The 10453-nt window shown below is 38.4% G+C and overlaps 1 long non-coding RNA gene across 1 annotated transcript; it reads left to right on the top strand.

The window, feature by feature from the left end:
- The first annotated feature begins 674 nt into the window (after window positions 1–674).
- LOC119088892 lies at window positions 675–6546 on the top strand. Its single transcript, XR_005092637.1, has 2 exons — window positions 675–767; window positions 4705–6546. It is a non-coding gene; the product is annotated as an uncharacterized LOC119088892 (long non-coding RNA).
- The last annotated feature ends 3907 nt before the right edge of the window (window positions 6547–10453 follow it).

Below are 10453 nucleotides of genomic sequence, written 5' to 3' on the forward strand. Positions count from 1 at the left end.
CTGTGGTATACTCTAACCATGAGTTGTTTAACTCAGACTGTTCTCACAAACATCAATGCATTCACTAAGCAAACATTCTGATTTACAGGGGACTTTCAAATGATGCAACTCTATTTTGTAAGACAGCCAGGTTCATTGAAGCTTGATCCCCATTTGTAAAGCAAGCATTACTTTTTGAGTGCCTGCTTCCTTGTCCTCATATGAGATTTGCAAAGGAATCATTCATTGCAGGCTGTTTGTTCAAGAGGCAAAGAACTTCTTTTATTTGCCCATAAGTTTTTTTTTTTTTCATATCTAAAACAATGTTCAAGTGGAACTGCTTTCCCTTGCCTTTTTAAAGGATTTTAAAGTGGCTTGTTGACAAACAGTGTTAGCGTTTTAAATCATCTCCTGAGAGGCAAGCTGTTTGTGTAATCTTAGTTCTCAAGAGGTAAGGCTAAGCTTTCTAGCATTGCTTTGAAAAGAAACTTCATTCTATGCTGAAAAAAAAAAAAAAAAAAAAAAGTTTTTGGACAGTATCGCCATCTTGAGCTGAAAAGCTACCTTTCCCTAAATGCATTTCAGTATATCGGCCACTGAATGCATTTCAGTGTATCAGTATTACGAACTACCTCTTGGACTCCATTTCCCATAGTTCTTTTTGGGTCAGGGAGTCAACTTCCGGTTCCCTTTACCAGTCTTGCTTTTGCAATGGGAGATTAGAACCAAGCGTTTTGTTTTTCACCACTGAAGATCGAGAGATTTCTGCTCTCCCTGAATTGGCACTGGTAGGTGTTTTCCCTTGATGACACTGTTCCTGGAGCTGAGTATATTCAGGCAGGCCCCTCCATGCCTGAAGCAAAATTCCCTCAGGGCTTCCTTTTTTTTTTTTCCCCCCAGCCCTTTCTGAGAGACTTTATTCCTGGATAATTGTCATGGCTTATCTCCTCCCCCAGCTACAAAGCCCCTGATGCCACAGACACCCTCAGCCAAGAGGCTTGGCTCCACTGCATTCTCCTTGCCAATAGCCCTTCCCCAGGTCCCACACTACCTCAGTTGTGGCTTCACCTTGGGGGAAGCTGTCCCTGCTTTGGCTTTCTTCCTGTACTCTCTTGCTAGGCACTAACCACAGGGGGCTTCTGGCTGTTGTTTTTACTAGCAGAGAGGATCTCCCATGCTCCAAGAGTCCTGCTGCCTCAAAAGCCATCACAGGTGATCCTCCCAAGTATCCATGGCTAAGTTCTATCTAACCTCAGGGGATTCTGACTGCTGCTTCTCCTGGCTTGAAAGAAAGACAGAGCTTAGCAGAGAGGTTTTGCCCTGTTCCAAAAAGTTTGTTGTTTCTCCTTAAAGTAAAGCACAGGTGATTTTCCCATAGATGTCATTGTCAGGGACAAGGACAGAATCTCTTCGAGGGTCTGTATTTTTCCACTAACTAGAGATTCTGTCCCTGGATAAGACAGGGAACTAGATCACCTTAGAGTCAGGTTGCCTAGCAACAGGACATTGAGTCAGAGCCCTTGACCCTTTTACCCTGTAAACATCCTATACAAACATCCTGTTAGCTTGCCCCACCTTATGCAGATGACAGCTTCTTGCTCCCCTCCCCTTACAGGAACTATATAAACCCTCCTGGAGAAAAATAAAGTTACACCTTGATCAGAGTCTAAGACTTGGTGCATTTCCTTTGTATCTCCTGTCCCTACATTCCCTCCTTAGGGTGGTTGAGTAACCATTGTAGCCCTGCAGGCTGGGGCATGTCATTAACAGGTGAATCTAATTTTGCCTTTACAGAAAGAGAAATCTCTGAGATGCAAAGCTCTAAAAAGCTTTTAGTTTTTTGTTTTTGTTTTTTGAGAAAGAGAGAGAGAGAGAGAGAGATTGCTAAATTTTTCCCAAAATTTCTGTTCTCTAAACTTTGACTTTCATGGCCAAGAGGAAACTTACTTTTTGTATCTGCCTCAGGGGAAATCTTTTTCCTCTGCTGCTTGGATTTAGCATTTTAGCTGTCCCCAGACTAAAAGCTTCCACAGAAATCTTTTTTCTGCTCATTGAGCTCAAAAAAAAAAAAAAAAAAAAAAAAAGCTTTTTTTTTCCTGCCTGTTAAATTCTAAGAAGATCATTTTTTTTCAAGTTTGCATTCACAGCCTCACAGTTAGAAAATTTAGGACCTAGTTTCTCTGTCTTGTATCTTATCTTATTTCTAAATCTTTTTCTTATGCCGTATTTCTGAATTTTTCCACAGTACCTTACATTTTTTTCTTAAGATAAAAAGAGTAGAAAGAAACCTAGATAGCAAGAAATCTATGCTGCAGCCTTATATTTGGACATCCTTCTAGTCTTTTTTCTTTTTCTCCCAAGAATAAAACCCCCACCTTTACTTCTACTACAAAACTGGACCAGCCCAATGGCTTCCCATGGGACTTTCTCCCCAAGCTTTTGCCAAGTACTTTGGGTCCCTGTTTCTGGTACCATTTGAGGGGGACCTACTCCCTCTTATTCATCCAGGGTATTCTTGAGCAGGGAGAAATGAGAAATATAAAGATAGGATAGAGACAGACAGACAGATAGAAAACACAGGATAGCCTTAGGAGGGCCTGGGTTCAAACTCACTATCCCCTTCTGTCTCTACTAAAGAGCGTTTTAAAGGTATGCAAGAGGTGGAACAAAAGACATCCCTCCAGCACACCCAATTATAGAACATCCCAAATACCTGGTGACCTTGCACATGGTCAAGCCATCCCCTAATGCAGCCCTGCTCTATAAAGCAAGCTCAGATCTCACCAGGAAACATTTGTGGGCTTCCACAAAGGAGTTTCTTTGATGCTTATGATCTTCTTCAAAGTAATTGGTGCTGCCAGGAGCAGATGCGTGTCATTGTCATGAAAAGCCCTAAGTTTACAAAACATTTTATATGCCATTATCTGTAGGTCTTTGAAAGGTTTGAAGACTGTCTATCTATCTATAATACATCTCTATATGATCTGGAAAGCATACCTAACATATCTACAAATTTGATTGTTACAAATGACTAACCACTAACCTATGTTTCTTGATTATCCTAAATAGTGTATAATAACAGCTTTTAAAAAACAGAAATTTATCTTATATTTTAAATTAACTGCATAGCTATAGTACCTTAATCAACAGTAGAAACATATATACAATATTTTGTAACAAAAATAACTTTAAATTTGTATCAATATATAAAAATTCTTTAAACAAGAATAGAAACATATATACAGTATAACAAAAAAAACAAAATTTGCATCACTATACCAAAATTCATGCCAATGCAAAATATCTGAGATTAATAGTTGTCTCTTTATCCTTTATTCCTATATTCCTCTAAATATAACAAACCTCCATAACCCACCAAATAACCAAAAATGATTCATACCCCCCAACTCTTGAGAATGTAAACACTGTTCTTTCCAAACTGCTTCCTGCTCTCTGTGGAAAAAGTATCTTTAGGGTCCCTGAGCAAATTTGAGCCAAGTTCTGGGAAGACCAGAATTGATAGATTTCAACTGTCAAGATTCAGGAAGTCTCCATTGATCAAACCTGATCCATATTAAACTGGAACAAATCCACAGTCTCTTGTTTCCTGTGGAAACAAAGGTAAAACCTCTTCTCCAGAGCATTTTTATTTCTACTTGAAAAATACATTTTTACTTCTTTTTTAAGGTTAAAATATGTAGTTTCATCAGTCTCTCTTTCAATCCCATGTCTCCCAGAAGCTGTCTCTTTCCCATCAGTCATCAAAAATTTCACAATCAGCACAATAGCATACAGGATCAAGATTTCCTGTGTATTTTCCATCTCTATGTGGCTTATTTTTTTTATTATTTTACTTATCTCTTTAAAGACTTAATTATATTATTTTTAAACTAGTCATTCCTTTCTATAAACTGTCCATACCCTTTTTATTTCTTTTTTAAGCCTACACACATTATAAAACACACTGGAACCTATTTAGAGGTTTTCCTGTCTGGGCCTCTTTTTACTGTGTGTCTTTTAGCCTTTTTTTTTTTTTTTTTTGTCTGCATAAACAAAAGCTAAATGTGCCATATAGTACACAGCACAGCTTAGAGACATCTCTGTGTACTGCGGTGGGAATCTGCTATGCTATAGCTCAAACCAGTAGCCCACATGAAATATACAACCCGGAAGCTGTTTTTGACTCTATGTGTTCTAGAATGCTTTTTTATTTTAAGCTTTCTCAGGCTTAATGTGGATGTGCCACAGTAGGTGCCATTTGTAAATAGACAGTTCTCTCCCACCTGCCACTTCCCGAATAACCATCTAGAAGCTTATATTAATTACAAATGTTTGGCAGATGGCTCAGTCTTATTACTAGCTAGCTCTTACATTTAAATTAACCCATTTCTAATAATCTCTTTATTGCCATGTTGTCCATGGCTAACCAGTTCTTTGGCATCTTATATTGGAGGCTGGCTGGTATCTGGCCTGACTCCATTCTTCTTCATCTTTGTCTTCAGTTTGAATATCCACCTATCCTTATTTTGTCTGGCTATTGGTGAAAACAGCCTCATTTATCAACCAATGAGAGCAACACTTATTTGCAGCACCCAGAAAGAGCATCCCACAGCACTACTCCCTCTTCTATAAGAATTTCTAAGTTTTTGAAGGAGGACATGTGGTGTAGATGTTCCAACTGAACATTCTGCAGTTTCTTATTCTATGCAATGTGGTCATTTGTAGGTCTCTGTGTTAATCACCATCTACTATCACAGAATCAGCTGAATCTTAAGAAGAAGGAGGAGGAGAAGGAGGAGGAGGAGGAGGAGGAGGAGGAGAAGAAGAAGAAGAAGAGTATTTGGTAAAAGTAATAATATTTATAAAAAGAAGCATGTTGTCTTTCTCCATCCTCTGGACCAATACATGACATTCTAATTATGATGAGTACCTATTGCCTTTGATTAATCTATATAGAAGTTTAGTTGGACTAGGCCTATTTAAAGCAGAAATACTTAACCATCATGCATGGCTTTATCAAAGAGCTTGGTACTATTGAGGTAATAGATGGAATGTCAAGAATTATTAGTTGCCTAATATACTACATATGACTCAGCTCTCACTCATGTAATGGGGCATAATCATCCTATCCTTAACAGTTCTACTTACCTTCAAATTTTCCTAAAACGTTGAACGAATAGGAGATAAGAAGAATTTTATGCATTAGCATGAGCTTGCACGTACACAGACACATTCATGCACACAAACATAAAGTGTCATAAACTCAGACACTTGATCTGTGATATGAGCATCTCCTGCGGTAAAGATGAATTCTCCTCATTGTGTACACATTTAAAAATAAGTTAATTAGAAATAAACCAGAATGATGGAGAATGAGGGGACAGAGTATCTACTGTATATTGTGCTCTTTACTGAGATGCCATCGACCATCATTCTCCTGGGATTCATGCCTGACTCTATATAGTCTTGACAGAAATAACTAAAGAAAAAAAAATGCCAACCTCTCTTTGTCTCATAGGACTCACAATAATGCCACAGTTGTAGCATCTCTTTTTGAATTATGTCAGAGTCATTGAACTCTCCTGGCACTAGGTTATGAAAGAGGCAATATGCTGAACAGAGAGAAGAGGAGGAGAGGTGTGATTAACTGTCAAGAGAAAAGCACAGGAACATAACTCTCCCTTCTGACAGATGCTCCAGCTGATGACACAGCCAGGGAAGAGCGCTGTCAGAGACATCTGGCCAAGGGCTTCAGGCACCCTCCTACCTCCCCCAAAGAGTAGAAAGGAAAATTCACAAATTTCCATCAATTTCCAGAATCATGAGTCACTCATATGCAACCCAAAGAATAATTATCTCCATGCAAGCCAAGGCCATTAGGATAGAACTGAACCCATGGAAACGGTGATTTGAAAATGAAAAATAAATATTTTCAATCATCTGTCATCGTTTCTCCTTCATCATCAAATTGTGGTCTGAAATTCATATTGACTGAAGCAGCCAGAATTTAAATCTCAATTTGAACATTTATCTTCTCATATGGACTCCTATCGTGTTCCCTCTAACAACTGCAATAGGAAATTAAGTAAATAAAGCAAATTTGTGGACAACTCATAGAGTCATCCAATGGAAGCTTAGCAGAGATGGAACTAGTGTGTGTTCTACTCTTCAATAAATGTTTGTCAAAATTAATTACATGTTACATAGGAAACTATGCTAAATATAAAGATAAAAAGCAAAGTCCTGAAGAGAATACACAAAAAGGAATAATTATTGTGTCTGTGTTTTACTTATGCTTATAAAATTTCTCCTCAATATAGCTAACAAATGGATGTCTATGACATAGTCAGAAGATAGTTTAATTAATTAATTAATTAATTAATTAAAGAAGAAACTATAGTTTACATCATATGGCCCCTTACTTGTTTTGAATTTCAAATGCTTAGTATGTATTGGAGATTTCAGAAATTAAAATTTACACCATAGGTAATGTTATTTTAATCAATCCTGTATCATTTATCTTGTTCCTTTATTATTATGATAATAAAATGCTGCTGGGAATTTGGAGATAAGTGTCTTCCTTTGTATTTCAATAAAGTTGTAGTAGATAACACATTTTACTGTGAGAACTATTATATACCTTAATTGACTGTATTCGATTGGTTCATGACAAGATCCTGTGTCTTGGTGTGCTGAATATTTCAAGCTGAAGAAATTTGAGAAATAGCACATGCAAAAGTTCTTTCCAAGCTTTCTTGCCACTCTTACCACTGTCCTTCCCTGAACCATGTCTTGAGGTCCTCATGTGAGACTATTCTCTTCCCTAAATGCAGAGAAGGTGTGTGCTCACATCTGAAGTCCTTCAACACACAAAAAAGTTTCTTCCTTCTTATTACTAGTGGGTCATACCATTTCCTTATCCTATTTTTAACACCAGATTTAACTCTTAATTTGTATCTTATAGGCTCAGACTGACTCTGTTCCACATCTTTGATGTTCTTGGTGGTATCTCCAAGGTCTTGGTATCTCCAGCATGCTGGGGTATCCACTGAACCTGAGGCTACACCTTTCCTAGTGGCCTCTTGGCCCCTCCTCAGGATTTCCAACACTGACGTAGGATACCAAACTAAGTTCTCTCCATGAGCCCTTCAATCCCAGGCCTCCATTATAATTGAGGCTACATGTTCACCAGTTGCCTTTCCTGGCCTCTCATAGTTCCAGGCCACATTTCAGTTGATCTCCATTAACCCCTTCCGTCCTGCAATTTTCATGTCACCAAAACCAGTACCATGTGGCAGATATTTACATAACACCAAAGTTAAATGCAGCCTTGCCCCTCTCTGGACCACAGTTTCTGTGTGCAGAATGTGAGAAAATGCTTCCCAGAATATCATACCTAGAAGACAAAGGTCTCTCATTAGTCACAGGTGATTCTTTTGCCCCAGCTAAGCAACACTGATTGCCCCAATAAAGCTTTTTGCTTCCATAGATTCTCAATCCACAATGTCTCATGAATGACCCTGATGAAGGTCTCTACTTTCCCCTGAAACTTCACAAGCAAGGTCTCCATCATCTGTATCTCTCTCACTGTTCTCTTCCAAGATCCCATAGAAGGTCATTGAGCTCAGAACACTCAATGCCCTTTGGTAGATGAAAGCTCCATAATCTTTCCACTCCCAAAAGAGTCAGATTAATTTCAGCAGCAACTCAAATTCCTGGCACCCTTTTATGCCTTGGTTTGCTTTTTTTGTCGTTTAATGAATCATTGACCAGAACCAACTTGGGGGAGAAAAATCTTTATTTACCTTACACTTCCATGTCAGAGTCCATCATGGTACTTCCAGGATCAGGAAATCAAGTAGAAACCTGGAGGAGAGAAATAAGATAGAGAGCATGGGGAAGTGATGTTTACTGGTTTGTTTCTCCTGGCTTGTTCAACTACCTCCTTTATTCACACAGGACCACCAAACCAGGGCTAGTACTTCCTACATCAATTAGTAAACAACAAAATGTCCCTCAGACATGCTCATGGGCCAATCTGATGCAGAGAACTCTTCAGCTGAGGAACTTCCTCTCCCCAACTTGATTCTAGTTTATGTTAAATTCACAAAGTGTAACCAGAGCAACATGTGTCTAGTTTCTTGGCAGTAACCAGAAATTAATGTCTTCGAGGGGAAAGAAGAGTAGAAGGATAGTATAGGAGATACATGAGGACCTCTCTTCCTATTGTTTTAATAATCTACTTATTTATTGTTTGTTTTTGTTCCTCCCATGCCATAGCTAGAGGAACCTGAGTCCCTTTCTTCATTCAGTCAACATCCTATGATGGGCCCAGAGCACTTAACACTTGATGTAGCCCTCATAAGCGAGGCACCGTAGCAGCCTGCCCATGCTCTGCTTTGCATGCTCTGAAGCCTAGCTCCATCAGCACCTTCTATATACCCACAGACTATACACCATCTATGGCCATGAAACATTGCACATTTCTCCCCAGTAACAGACATGCCTTCTCTAGCAAGGCCTGAATCTCAGTGTTGAGTAGACTCAAAACTTGCTCTTAGCTCAGAGATAAACATAAGGGTTCTCTCAATGACTTAACAGTCTCCTCTTAAAGATGGTAACTCTCATACTTCGATTTCTCAGTTCATATTTTGTAACACCTTTTTCCTATTTAAACTAACTATAATACTACTTTGCTATTTTTCAACTAAACCGTGTATATGGTAATATTTTATTTGTACTAACATGTTATTTGTATGTTAATAAATAAAGTTGCCCGGAGGTCAGAGCTATTAGCAAGTCATAGGAAAGCTGGGTGGTGGTGGTGGTGGTGGTGGTGGTGGTGGTGGTGGTGGTGGTGCACGCCTTTAATCCCAGCACTTGGTAGGCAGATCTAGGTAGATCTCTGTGTGTTCAAGGATACAGCCAGCATTGGAGACACATGCCTTTAATCTCAATACCAACCATAGAAGACCTGTAGGTCTGTACAGACAGGCAGTGACTAGGAGGTCATGTGGTTGGGTTTACAACCAATGAGAAAGCAGAACAGAAACTCTATTAAAAAAAAAAAAGACAAACACAGGAAGTAGCTCTCTTTTGGAGAGGTAGGACCACCGAGAGAGGGAAAGTAAGGTTTTTAGCTCTTAGCTCTGACCTCTTGGCTTTCTTCTTTGCATTGGTTTTGTGTTTCTTATTTAATAAGACTGTTGGTTACATCTATACTTGTAGACCATGCTTTCTTACCTTCTTCAAATATAATTCTTATACTAAAATTTCTCAGTTCATATTATATACTTTCTGCTTCTTGACTAAATTCTAACCAGTAATTCTACCACTCTGTGTTTTTCAAATAATCCATATAGATTATGATTTCTTATCTTCATAAAATTGAATTTCAGCCTGTTTTTCCCCAGTGCCAAGCAAAGAGGGTTTAGAGTGAAACATTAAAAGAAACAGCTGAAGATAATTGTCTTATGGGCCCAGTAAAAATGTTAGGCAGTGAAGGTGAAGTCCTGGATTAAGCCTACATAGTACTAGCTCAACCAAACATTCCTTTCTAGAGTTGCAGGTTATTATCATCCAAATATATAACATAAATTTATGACCATTAAACAAAAAAAACAAATTAAGAAAATTATTTTTGAAATGACAATAGAAATTCAAGATTCTACTCTCAAATTTTCTGAAAAGAAATGGATATAAACTTAATTAGGGCTGGAGAACTGGCTAAGCAGGTAAAGGTGTTTACTGACAAGTCCAAGGCTCTGAGTTCACTTCTCTCTCCACACCCCAGTGTGGAAAAAGAACTGACTCTGACCTCCACTGGACAGCTGGGGCATGCTACCCCACCCTCAACACACAAAATAAATAAATAAATATAATGAAAATTTTAACTGGTTTAAAGCTTTGCTATTGAGCATTTAGTAATAAGGCCTTATACACTATTGTTAATAGCAATTGCCAATACATTATACTTTAGGCTGGCAATGTTGGTACACACCTGTAATTTCAGAAACGAAGGCAAGAAGATTATGAGTTTGAGGTCAACCTAGGCTACATAATGAAACTGCTGAAAGAATGACAAAAATGAGAATAATAATGTGATGCACTCTGACACTCGTGAGAAAAATCCCATTTGTTATGAACTAAACATTTGTATCACACAATCTCAAATAGCTTATGCTAAACTCTAACCCCTGAAGTGATGAATTCGGAGGTCAGGCCCTTGTGGCGGTGTTAGTGTCCATATAGGAATAGGAAAGAGAAACTAGGAAGCCTTGACCAGTGATTCTAACCTGCTAGTATCTGGATCTTGAACTTCCCAGACCCCCCAAACCATGAAAAGTCAGTGTATGTTGTTTAAGGCATACTGTCTAGGACAGTTAAAGTATGCAGAGCTAACCAATGTATTCTTGACAACAAGTAGCTAGTAATATATTAACTTTTCTCACTTCTCACAATGGGCTGTATTCTC

This window comes from Peromyscus leucopus, chromosome 13 (genome assembly GCF_004664715.2).
Source record: "Peromyscus leucopus breed LL Stock chromosome 13, UCI_PerLeu_2.1, whole genome shotgun sequence".
NCBI lineage: Eukaryota > Metazoa > Chordata > Mammalia > Rodentia > Cricetidae > Peromyscus > Peromyscus leucopus.